The sequence below is a fragment of the Rhinoraja longicauda genome, chromosome 24 (assembly GCF_053455715.1).
Source record: "Rhinoraja longicauda isolate Sanriku21f chromosome 24, sRhiLon1.1, whole genome shotgun sequence".
In the NCBI taxonomy this organism is placed as follows: Eukaryota; Metazoa; Chordata; class Chondrichthyes; order Rajiformes; family Arhynchobatidae; genus Rhinoraja; species Rhinoraja longicauda.
In genome coordinates, this window is record NC_135976.1 from 12,056,953 (window position 1) to 12,070,119 (window position 13,167).

At 42.2% G+C, this 13,167-nt stretch overlaps 1 protein-coding gene across 3 annotated transcripts in view; it reads right to left on the reverse strand.

Moving 5' to 3' along the window:
* The window catches only part of LOC144605427 (synaptotagmin-B), a 549,186-nt gene that overhangs the window by 453,543 nt on the left and 82,476 nt on the right, over window positions 1-13,167 (reverse strand). The window lies entirely within an intron of this gene.

A 13,167-nucleotide genomic window follows, 5' to 3' on the forward strand; every position in this document is an offset into this window, starting at 1 on the left:
AGAATAAGGGGTAGGCCATTTAGAACGGAGATGAGGAAAAACTTTTTCAGTCAGAGAGTTGTGAATCTGTGGAATTCTCTGCCTCAGAAGGCAGTGGAGGCCAATTCTCTGAATGCATTCAAGAGAGCTAGACAGAGCTCTTAAGGATAGCGGAGTCAGGGGGTATGGGGGGAAGGCAGGAACGGGGTACTGATTGAGAATGATCAGCCATGATCACATTGAATGGCGGTGCTGGCTCGAAGGGCCGAATGGCCTACTTCTGCACCTATTGCCTATTGTCTATTGTCTATAACGAATCAAAGATCTAAACCATGGGTTAGAGGTTATAGTCCCGCTGATCCACTGGCCTAGAGTTTCCTTCTCAAGTACATTTTCATGATGCAATGTGCATTGAGACACAGCGACAATGCAGGCAGATATCATGCTAAAACTGGTATTAATAAATCTTGGGGTACAGACGAAACGCATGGAAATTGTACAATCTCCAGTGCACAGCTAAAAATCCTTCTCTGGTCCAGAGACTTATCCATTAAAAAATATGTTTCCATATTCTCAATTACCCTGACGATAGTATTTGAAAGACAGCCCCAGGCAAAGATCAATTGTTATGTAAAGCAACATGAATGGTTTTCCGAAAATGGGCTTGTTGATTGAAAATAGATTGCCATTTTGTAACTGTTACAGCTCTCAGAACCGCAAATGACCATCAAGTAATTTTGTTTTTGCTGTTTTAAGCAGGAATGCAATCCAAAGAGTATTTATCATTTGACAACTTGATGACCAAGAATCAATGCGGCACATTGTGCAGTGTAAACAAACGACCTAATTTAAATTATGAATCACTCTCCTCAGTGGCACACACATTGTTCATAAGTGATCCGAGCAGAATTAGGCCATTTGGCCCATCAAGTCTACTCTGCCATTCAATCATGGCTGACCTATCTCTCCCTCCTAACCCCATGTATTTAAAACCACCATTGAACCATTGACCATTGATGTGTAATAAGCTTCAATGGGAACAAAAACAATAGCAAAAACATAGGGCAGCACGGTGGCACAGCGGTAGCGTTGCTGCCTTAGAGCGATTGAAGCTCCAGAGACCTGGGTTCGGTCCTGACCACAGGTGCTGTCTGTACGGAATTTGTGTGCTCTCCCTGTGACCATGTGCGTTTTTTCCGAGGTCCTTGGTTCCCTCCCACACTCCAAAGACGTACAGGTTTGCAGGTTAATTGGCTTAGTATAAATATAAAATTGTCCATAGTTTGTGTCGGGTAGTGTTAATGTGCGGGGATCACTGATCGATGCAGACTCGGTGGGCTAAAGGGCCTGTTTCCGTGCTGTATCTCTAAGCTAAACTACATAAGTATTTGACTTTCATGCAGACATTTTTGTGTGAATTAATTACGATTTGAGCTGGGGAGATCCAATACGATGACCAGTTATTCTGGAGTCAGCTCAGCACAAATTACTATCAGCCAACTGACCTGATAGCTTTGAATGGAATCATAACATCATAGAGTCTCCAGGCCCTTGGCCCAGCTCTTCCATGCCGATCAAAATGCTCCCTCTAAGCCAATCCCATTTGCCTGCATTTTTTTGGTTTAGTTTAGTTTAGAGAGAGCGTGGAATCAGGCCTTTCGGCCCACTGAGTCTGCACTGACCAGCGATCCCCGCACATTAACACTATCCTATGCTAGGGACAATTTTTACATATATACAAAGCCAATTAACCTACAAACCTGTACATCATTGGAGTGTGGGAGTAAACCAACGTTTTCAGAAAAAACCCATGTGGTCGCAGGGAGAACGTACAAACTCCGTACACTCAAGCACCTATAGCCAGAATCGAACCTGGGCCTCTGGTGCTGTAAGCGCTGTAAGGCAGCATCTCTACTGCTGCACCACATTGCTGCATTTGGTCTATATCCCTCTAAACTTATCCTATCCATGTACCTGTCCAAGTGTCTTCTAAATGCTGTATAGCACCAGCATCAATGACCTCCTTTGGCAGACTGTTACATATATCCACCAATCGCTGAGCGAAAGAGAGTCATACTGCATGGAAACAGACCCTTTGGTCCAAATCATCCATGCTGTCCAGGATACCCCATTTAATCTGGTCCCATTTGCCTGCATTTGGTCTGTATCCCTATTCTGACTGAAAATGTTGCCCCTCAGGTTCCTAACATCTTAACTTCTATACTCAATACCCTGACTGATGAAGGCCAAAGTGCCAAAACCTTTTTTCCCACTCTATCCATCCGTGACACCACTTTCGGGGAACAATGTACTCCTACATCCCTCTGGCTTCACTGGAGTTTAGAAGGATGAGAGGGGATCTTATCGAGACATATAAAATTATAAAAGAACTGTACAAGCTAGATGCAGGAAAAACGTTCCGAATGTTGGGCGAGTCCAGAACCAGGGGCCACAGTCTTAGAATAAAGAGGAGGCCATTTAAAACTGAGGTGAGAAAGAACTTTTTCACCCAGAGAGTTGTGAATTTGTGAAATTCTTTGCCACAGAGGGCAGTGGAGGCCAAATCACTGGATGGATTTAAGAGAGAGAGTTAGATAGAGCTCTAGGGGCTAGTGGAATCAAGGGATTTGGGGAGAAGGCAGGCACGGGTTATTGATTGTGGATGATCAGCCATGATCACAATGAATGGCGGTGCTGGCTCGAAGGGCCAAATGGCCTCCTCCTGCACCTATTTTCTATGTTTCTATGTTTATATGTTTATATAGCAGAACTTCTAGATTAGGAAGGGTGTCAATGGTTATGGGATAGCTTCAGAATGAAATTGAGAGGGAAAATTGATCGGCCACGATTGAATGGCAGAGTAGACTTGATGGAATACATGACCTAATTCTGCTCCTCTATCTAATGGTCTTATGGTTATGGTCTATAGTACTTCCCAAGGCCCTGCCATTCATTGTGATGGTCCTCCTCTGGTTTGACTTCACAAATGCACCACCTCACACTTACCTGCTTTGAACTCCATTAGTCATGTTTTGCCCACTTGCCCAGCTGATCACATGCCTGCTGTGATTTTTGATAACTATCTTCATTATCTATGAAACCGCCCATTTCAGTGTCATCTCTACTGTCATCTGATGTTTGGAATAATATGGAGTCCAGGGACTGTTTTCTACATCTTGATTGGGTTAATATGTGGTTGGGTTGACATGTGATGAGCATCTGACAGCACTGGGCCGGTACTTGTGGGAATTGAGAAGGATGAGGGGGGGATCCAACTGAAACTTATCGAATAGTAAAAAGCCTGGATACAGTGAATGTTGAGAGGATGTTTCCACTAGTGGGAGAGTCTAGGACCAGCGACCACAGCCTCAGAATAAAATGACGTACCTTTAGAAAGGAGATGAGGAGGAATTGTTTTAGTCAGAAGGTGGTGAATCTGTGGAATTCATTGCCACAGATGGCTGTGGAGGCCAAGGCAATGGATATTTTTAAGACAGAGATTGACAGATTCTTGATTAGTAATGATGTCAAAGGTTATGGGGAGAAGGCAGGAGAATGGGGTTGAGAGGGAAAGATAGATCAGCCATGATTGAATGGTGGAGTAGACTCGATGGGATGTATGGCCTAATTCTGCTCCTAGAACTCATGAACATGAACTTATCTTGTTCTTTTGTTACAGTCAAAAACACAAGTGGTTTATATTTGCATTCATCATATTTTTATGTGAAATTGACAGAAGAATTTTCCACTCATATTTAGTAACGTTTTTAAGAAATGTACCCCCAATGATGCCTCTGAATGTTTCCAGGAGCTGTTGACTTCATGACATTGAATTGAACACTGCTTGATACTAATGAATGACAGGTTACATTTTAAATGAAAATCAATTGATTTCAGTATTGATTTTTTATACACGGTCTCTTATTTTCCTTTCCTTTTATTGTTATCATATCATCATATCATATATATACAGCCGGAAACAGGCCTTTTCGGCCCACCAAGTCCGTGCCGCCCAACGATCCCCGTACATTAACACTATCCTACATCCACTAGGGACAATTTTTTTAAAAAATTTTTTAATTTTTTTTTTTTACATTTACCCAGCCAATTATATTTGCATCATTTATCAAGAGTCAAGAGTGTTTTCTTGTCATATGTCCCAGCTAGAACAATGACATTCTTACTTGCAGCAGCACCACAGAATAATCACTCACCTTCAAGCAGTGATACTTGGACTCTGAAAATTACTACAAAGAAGTTATAATGATCCAAATGAATCAAGTGAAATCCAATATCCCACTGGACTAAAAACATTGCACAGTCTAAGTCTGGATAAACTGTGTTGTTTCTGCTGTGGGATTACGACGACTGCCATATTTTCATTCGGATTTGTTGACTGGGTGACATTTTAACCCTGGCACTCTGACGCATTTTCTTCGCTTTAAACCTCCTCGTTTTTGTGCACAAGCTTTCACATGTTTGTCACTTTCTGGACTGCTTAATATTGCTGTGCTTTTTGCCACTTGGCAAAATACATTAACAATTAAATTACAACAGCTCAGAGCAATGTTTAAGCCTTCATTGGCGAGTCCCTCTTTCAAAGGAAAATATAACTCTCGGCTGTAAAAATCTGTGGTGTCATTAATGTTAATGACAACTCTAGTATTGGAACTCTAGCCAATGGAATGTTGGCCTTCATAACAAGAGGAGTTGAGTATAGGAGCAAAGAGGTCCTTCTGCAGTTGTACAGGGCCCTAGTGAGACCGCACCTGGAGTACTGTGTGCAGTTTTGGTCTCTAAATTTGAGAAAGGATATTCTTGCTATTGAGGGCGTGCAGCGTAGGTTTACTAGGTTAATTCCCGGAATGGCGGGACTGTCATATGTTGAAAGACTGGAGCGACTAGGCTTGTATACACTGGAATTTAGAAGGATGAGAGGGGATCTTATCGAAACGTATAAGATTATTAAGGGGTTGGACACATTAGAGGCAGGAAACATGTTCCCAATGTTGGGGGAGTCCAGAACAAGGGGCCACAGTTTAAGAATAAGGGGTAGGCAATTTAGAACAGAGGTGAGGAAAAACTTTTTCAGTCAGAGAGTTGTGAATCTGTGGAATTCTCTGCCTCAGAGGGCAGTGGAGGCCAATTCTCTGAATACACTCAAGAGAGAGCTAGATAGAGCTCTTAAGGATAGCTGAGTCAGGGGGTATGGGGAGAAAGCAGGAACGGGGTACTGATTGAGAATGATCAGCCATGATCACATTGAATGGCGGTGCTGGCTCGAAGGGCCGAATGGCCTACTCCTGCACCTATTGTCTATTGTCTATTGTCTATAATTTCATCTTCTATAGGGGCAGCACAGTGGTGCAGAGGGGGCCACACGGTGGGGCAGACGGGCGGCACAGCGGTAGACTTGCTGCCTTACAGCACCAGAGACCCAAGTTCAATCCTGACTATGGGTGCTGTCCGTATGGAGTTTGTCCGTTCTCCCTGTGACCTTATAGGTTTTCTTCAGTTGCACCGGTTTCCTCCCACACTCCAAAGGCGTACAGGTTTGTAGGTTAATTGGCTTCGATAAGATTGTAAACTATCCCGAGAGTGTAGGATAGTGTTAATATGCATGGTGATCGCTGGCTGGTGTGGACTTGGTGGACCGAAGAGCCTGCTTCTGCACTGTATCTCTAAACTAAAATAAACTTGAAAGAAATGTACTCTGCATCGACCATGTGAATCCAGCAGATTTATTTTTATTTTTATTTATTTTTAGATTTATTTTTCATTCCAGCAATGTTGTTGGTGTAGATAAGAAGATCATCAGCTTCTATAACTTATGATATTACATCTAGTGCCGCAGTGTGCCTTAGATTAAGTGTGCCCCAACGGAGTATATGCGACAAACATGGCAAATTTAATTTATCATTGACATTTAGGGAAGTAAATTCCACGGCTAAATTAATATCGGATTGGACTCACTGCCCTTTGCTGCCCTTGAAACTAACAGAAATTACAGTGTAGAAAAAGAATACTTAGATGAAACATTGATGTGATTTCTTAATTAAATGGAGAAAACACCAGATTGTCTCTTGAATCTGAACAGATCGATGGAACTTCCAAAAGCTTGAACTAAGTGTAATAGTTCAGCCTCAAAGCCAGATGGTGCAGCAAATCAAAGCTATTTTAATTTTAACGCCAACTCAACTGAGGAATACCAGTTCATGGTAAGTTTTTAATTGATAACTGAACTGAACATTTTTTGGAGTAAATTGTCAGTGCAAATTCATTCAGTCAAAAACTGTTACAATTAAGGCAGAGATTGGCAGATTAGTACGTGCGTCTGGGGTTATGGGGAGAAGGCAGGAGAATTGGGATGAGAGGGAATAATAGATCAGCCACGATTGAATGGAAGAGTAGGCTTGATGGGCCAATTCTGCTCCTATAACTTACGAACTTACGAACAATTATTTGTTGACTGAATCAGGAACCAGCCTGCATGTCTCAGTACAAGACTATTTTAGTTTTGGTTTCCTAAATGCCATGTTCTTTACTTACTAGGAGATTTAATTGTAATATTCCAAAACATAACAAGTTTACTACACTTTATGTAAAAAATATGTTTGAATTCATCTCAAAATGTTTTTTTTCAGTTACTTATTAATATTCGGATGAGCACGTTATTATAAACAGTCTTACTAAATTATTTTCTTATCCTGAATTAATTTGGCTTTTGCCCAAAGAACAGTGTTCAATTATCAAAATACATTTCGCAGCCAAGTTTTTTAGTGCAAGTTGGTGTTGGTTCTCTGATTGCAAAATTGGTTTGTGATCATAATGTTTATTTAGCTCTTGTAATATAAAATATCCATTAAGTTTAGGGACACAAGGAGAACGTCATATGTTGAGAAACTTTTTTTTGTGTCATACTGTATCCATTTGTTGTACTGTGTTCTACTTCATACTGAGGTTGTGCAAATCACTATAGGAAAACATTTTGCTGGCAGTAGAAAATGCAATGTTTTAATCGTGTTTTACTGGTGGAAGCATTAGAAGAATTAGAAGTTTGAGCCGGGGGGGGGGAGTATTCAAGCATTTTTTTTAAAGTCATCGTTCATAATGAGGTCGACAGCAATTGATCCACAGGGGAAATGATTGATGGAATTATCAATTATTCCTGGTAAATTTAGGATGAGAGGGGATCTTATAGAAACATATAACATTCTTAAGGGATTGGTGCGGGTAAAATGGTCCCCCATGTTGGGGGAGTCCAGACCCAGGGATCACAGTTTAAGAATAAGGGGTGCCTATAGGCCATTTAGCACCGAGATGAGGAAAAACCTTTTTCTCCCAGAGAGTTGGGAATCTGTGGAATTCTCTGCCACAGAAGGCAGTGGAGGCCAATTTACTGGCTGTTTTCAAGAGAGAGTTAGATTTAGCTCTTAGGGCTAACGGAATCAAGGGATTTGGGGAAAAAGCAGGAACGGGGTACTGATTTTGGATGGTCAGCCATGATTATATTGAATGGCGGTGCTGGCTCGAAGGGCCGAATGGCCTACTCCTGCACCTATTTTCTCTGTTTCTATGTTTCTAAATAGTTTGAGGACATTGCTACTGTTCATGCATCCCTCCATTTCCAGTTGCCCATAGTTTTCTCTCCTGCTTTTTGCTGTAGTTTCGCAGCCATTACACAATTAGACAGCATCTGTCATTTTCAAAGAGCCCCAGAAGCAAGCTTAATTAGAGATGGAGGTAACTCAAGTGCAAACTGCCTTCACTGATGCAAATGCACTTCAATTTTTTTTTAAATCACTTTGCATATTGTTCTTCAACTTATTTTGACCGTCTGCTTGTGGCATCTTATTAAAGAGTTTGTTAACTTATATAACTATTAAATTCTCCATCAATATTAAGGATGCAGATACGATAATTGTGGTTAGTTGAAACTATTTGAACATTCATAACTTTATTTGTGATGCACTTATTACTAGCATAATAGAAGTGTATAAATGTTTTAAAAGAGCCAGTGGGTAAACTTGTTGTAATATATCCCGTAAAAGGCAACATTTCATTTTATAAGGCATGCAGCTGTAGACACATGAGAAGCTTAATGATTTTATACAAAGTTATTTTTTCTTGATATTGTATTTATCCTCAGGGAAAATCGTGGTTTATTGCAGGTGAATGTTAATCATCTCTGGAGAAGATACAGAATTCCTCCCTCCGTGTCTGAATAAACATGCCCTTGTTCTGCACGGTGGCGCAGCGGTAGAGTTGCTGCCTTACAGCGAATGCAGCGCCGGAGACCCGGGTTCGATCCCGACTACGGGTGCTGTCTTTACGGAGTTTGTTCGTTCTCTCCGTGACCTGCGTGGGTTTTCTCCGAGATCTTCGGTTTCCTCCCACACTCCAAAGATGTACAGGTATGTAGGTTAATTGGCCTTGTAAATGTTTAAAAAAATTGTCCCTAGTGGGTGTAGGATAGTGTTAATGTGTGGGGATCGCTGGTCGCCACAGACCCAGTGGACCGAAAGGGCATATTTTCCGCGCTGTATCTCTGAAAAAATGAAGTTGGCATATTATATTTAAAATTAATAATGTATTTTTCAAAGATAACCTGCAGCGCTTAAAGCATTGTGTTGGAGAGATTTGATGACACAGCAGTCTTCTTTTAGAGCAACATGAGGGAAAGTTATAATATTTGTTGTGATGCCCCAAAAAATGATCACTTCTAAATCGTTCATTCAGCTCTGAAAATTCAGCCTGGCGCTCATTGTGCGAGTTCACTTATGCATTTGATGCCATTTCCTTTTGCTGCAATGCAAGCAAAATTAGTGCATCACATCCCAGGGCCACGCAGCACTGGACACTACAGGAGGATGCCTTGTTTAAATCGTAGAGTGGCCTGATGCTCTTCCGAGGCATTTCCCATTGTTACTTTATGCCCTTTGTGTCCACAATCACCTCCTAATAGAAAGTGCCCACAGCAACCAAACCATCTTACTAATATGGATAAATTGATAGATCTGATGTGGTGAGTTATCTTCTCTTTTATTCACTTCTTTCGCGTTAATGTACCTGAACACTGTTCAATTCTGAGGAGCATTTTGATGTCCGTGGTTCTTTAATGGCCTGTACAAGGGAAGACATCACTCAATCCTGGGCATCCAAAGATCAGGCTGTAAACTCAGTGCTTGGAATAATTTTCTGAGTGATGGCTTCAAGTAAATCTGTGACGGCTGTCAGCAATCAAAGCCTCCGTTTCGTCTGTACTGTTTGTAGCTTACCATAGTTCCGTTTAATGTACTTGCCAGACTACGATGCCTGATTCTAAATTCTGAGTTACGTTATTCCATTCTTGACTTCTCTCTATATTTGAATACGCACTGAAAGTTAGTGATATCAGGCAACTGAACCATCCTCTCAACAACTAGAGAGCGGTCCCAAGCTCCCATCTACTCATTGGAGACCCTCGGACTATCTTTAACCAGACCTTACTGGACTTTATCTTGCACTAAATGGTATTCCCTTTATCTTGTTGCTGTACTTTGTGGATGGCTCGATTGCAATCACGTGAATGAATGAATGAATGAATGAATGAATGAATGAATGAATAAGTTTATTGGCCAAGTATGTGCATATACAAGGAATGTGCCTTGGTGCTCCGCTCACAAATGACAACACAAACATACAGTTAACAATTAAGAATAAAGCATAACCACATCAAAACAATAAGGATACTACATTACGGTCTAAACATGTGGGTGAAAATAAACCAGAGCAAATAAGACTTTGGTTATTGAGTAGAACTATCACTCGTGGGAAAAAGCTGTTTTTATGTCTGGCTGTGGCTGCTTTGACAGTCCGGAGTCGCCTTCCAGAGGGAAGTGCTTCGAAGAGTTTGTGGCCAGGGTGAGAGGGGTCAGAGATGATCTTGCCCGCTCGCTTCCTGGCTCTTGCAGTGTACAGTTCGTCAATGGAGGGAAGGTTGCAGCCAACAACCTTCTCAGCTGTGCGAACGATCCGATGTGTAGTCTTTCCGCTGACTAGTGAGCACGCAACAAAAGCTTTTCACTGTACCTGAGAACATGTGACAATAAGAAATAGGCCGCGGGATTTTTCTCTGCTCGGCGGGGGCTTCAATGTCGGGAGCCACAACCACCCCGGCGTGCAGCAGCAGCGGCAGCGGCAGCAGCAGTGTCTTCGCCCGCCCCGGATTGCAGGGCTCGGGTCGGCCCACTGCGGACCTTTCACCGTCCGGTGCAGCCTGGAATGTGGCAACCTCAACAGCCTGACCACGGGAGAAGACGGCAGGGGAAGAGAAAAGACACTCTGGCCTTCCATCACAGTGAGGAGGGGACTGGAGGAGACTCACTGTGACGGATGTTTCTTTTTTTTGTGTTTTGTGTTGGTTGGGGTTGTGTAATTTGCTTATTTTATTGCTCTTATTGTTGGACTGTGGGTGACGAAATCTGGTCCAAAAGACTTGTTTTTTGGATGACAAATAAAGATATTCTATCCTGAATCCTAACTAACTAAAGAAAAACTCCCATCTGAAGTTCATAGTCCACAGAAGGGTCCTGACCTGAAACGTCAGCTCTCCATGTTCTCCAGCGATGCTGCCTGACCTGTTGAGTTCCTCCAGCACTTCGTTCCCTTTTTTGTAAACCAGTATCTGATGTTCATTTTTTTCTACTGGAACACGATTTCCTTGTTTCAAATCTCTACATAATCCATGATCCAACATCTGGATTTTTTACATTTTTACATTATCAAATTACTAATCATTTTCTAAAGTTTATGGCCTCTTAATTCTATAAATTTAATTCAATTCTGTAAGATCAGTGCACAGCCCACAAAGATGCCAATACCGCATATCACATGTGCAAAATCTTGATTTCAGCAAAGTAAAATTCACCCAGTGAAACCCTCTGTAAAGTGGTTTGAATTGCAATTAATTTAGCTTAGTGATACAGCATGGAAACAGGCCCATTGGTCCACTGAGTCCACACTGATTATTGATCAGCCATTCTCACTAGTTCTATGTTATCCCACTTTCTCATCCACTCCCGACACATTCAGGGCAATTTACAGCTGCCTATTAATCTACAAACCTGCGTAACTTTAGGATGCGGGAGGAAACTGTAGCACCCGGAGAAAACTTATCGGGTCACATGGAGAACATGCAAACTCCACACAGACAGCACCTGGGATCAGGATCAAAACAAGGTCTCTGGTGCTGTGAGGCAGCAGCTCATCAGCTACAACTCCCGGCGGCACGGTGCGCAGCGGTAGAGTTGCTGCCTTACAGCGAATGCAGCGCCAGAGACTCAGGTTCGATCCTGACTACGGGCGCCGTCTGTACGGAGTTTGTACGTTCTTCCTGTGACCTGCGTGGGTTTTCTCCGAGATCTCTGGTTTCCTCCCACACTCCAAAGACGTACAGGTATGTAGGTTAATTGGCTGGGTAAAATGTAAAAAAAATTAAAATAAAAAATAAAATTGTCCCTAGTGTGTGTAGGATAGTGTTAATGTGCGGGGATCGCTGGGCGGCGCGGACTCGGTGGGCCGAAGGGCCTGTTTCCGCGCTGTATCTCTAAAATCACTGTATGGATGCAGCAACGATACTGTGAAAAAATATGAATGTATTTTTGATGTATTTGGTGGCACTGGGACACTGTGAATTGTATTAACCTTTTTGCTGATGATTTTGCCTCTATATTGCTTCATAGAGCCATCGAGTCACACATCATGGAAACAGGCCCTTTGATCAACCTGCCCATGCCAACCAAGATGCACCATCTACACTAGTCCCATCTGCCTGTATTTGGCCCATGTCCTTGTTTAAACCTTTCCTGTCCACGTACATATCCACGTACATATCTTTTAAAAGTTGTTATAGTACCTACGTCAACTACCTCCTCTGGCAGCTTGTTCCATATACCCACCAACCTCTGAAAAAGTTGGCACTCAGATTCCTATTAGATCTTTCCTTTGGCACCTTAAACCAATGTCCTCTGGTTCTTGAACCCCCCTCTCTAGGTAAAAGCCACTATGCATCTACTCTATCGATCTCTCATGATCTTATATGCCTTTATAAAATCACCCCTCATCCTCCTGCACTAGAAACATAGAAACATAGAAAATAGGTGCAGGAGGCCGCCATTCGGCCCTTCGAGCCAGCACCACCATTCATTGTGATCATGGCTGATCATCCATAATCAATAACCCGTGCCTGCCTTCTCCCCATATCCCTTGATTCCACTAGCCCCTAGAGCTCTATCTAACTCTCTCTGTAATCCATCCAGTGATTTGGCCTCCACTGCCCTCTGTGGCAGAGAATTCCACAAATTCACAACTCTCTGGGTGAAAAAGTTTCTTCTCACCTCAGTTTTAAATGGCCTCCCCTTTATTTTAAGACTGTGGCCCCTGGTTCTGAACTCGCCCAACATTGGGAACATTTTTCCTACATCTAGCTTGTCCAGTCCTTTTATAATTTTATATATTTCTATAAGATCCCCTCTCATCCTTCTAAACTCCAGTCCACTCTAAGGAATAAAGTGCCAGCTTGCCCAGTCTCTCCCTATTGCTCAGGTCCTCAAGTCTTGATGAAATCCTCATTCAGACCAAGATCTGCACACAAGCTTTATCCAACTATTGTTCATGCTAACAGTAATTATATATTCTCTCAAGTCATAGGATTCCTTTATTACTCCTTTATTAACTTTGTACAGCATTGGTTGAAGTATCATGTCATTCCTGCCTGTTTTGTTCGCTGTTCACAGATCAACCCAAAGGTGTCTTTGTGACGCCTGATCTTTAATCTTGTCAATCAAGATCTAAAGAATGCAAAATGTTACAGTTCGATGAGGTGAGGCGAGGCCACATTTAGAGTATTGTGTTCAGTTTTGGTCACCATGTTATTGGAAAGATGGTGTCAAGCTTGAAAGGGTTCTGAGAAGATTTACCAGGACTCGAGGGACTGAACTGTAGAGAGAGATTGAGCAGGCTAAGACTTTATTCCTGGAAGTGCAGGAGGATGAGGGATGATCTTATAGAGGCATAAAATCACAAGAGAAATAGATTAGGTAAACACAGTCTTTTGCCCAGAGTAGGGGAATTGAGAACCAGAGATTTAATTGGAAACAGAGGGGTAACATTTTTTTACACAAAGGGTGGTGGGTGTATGGAATAAGC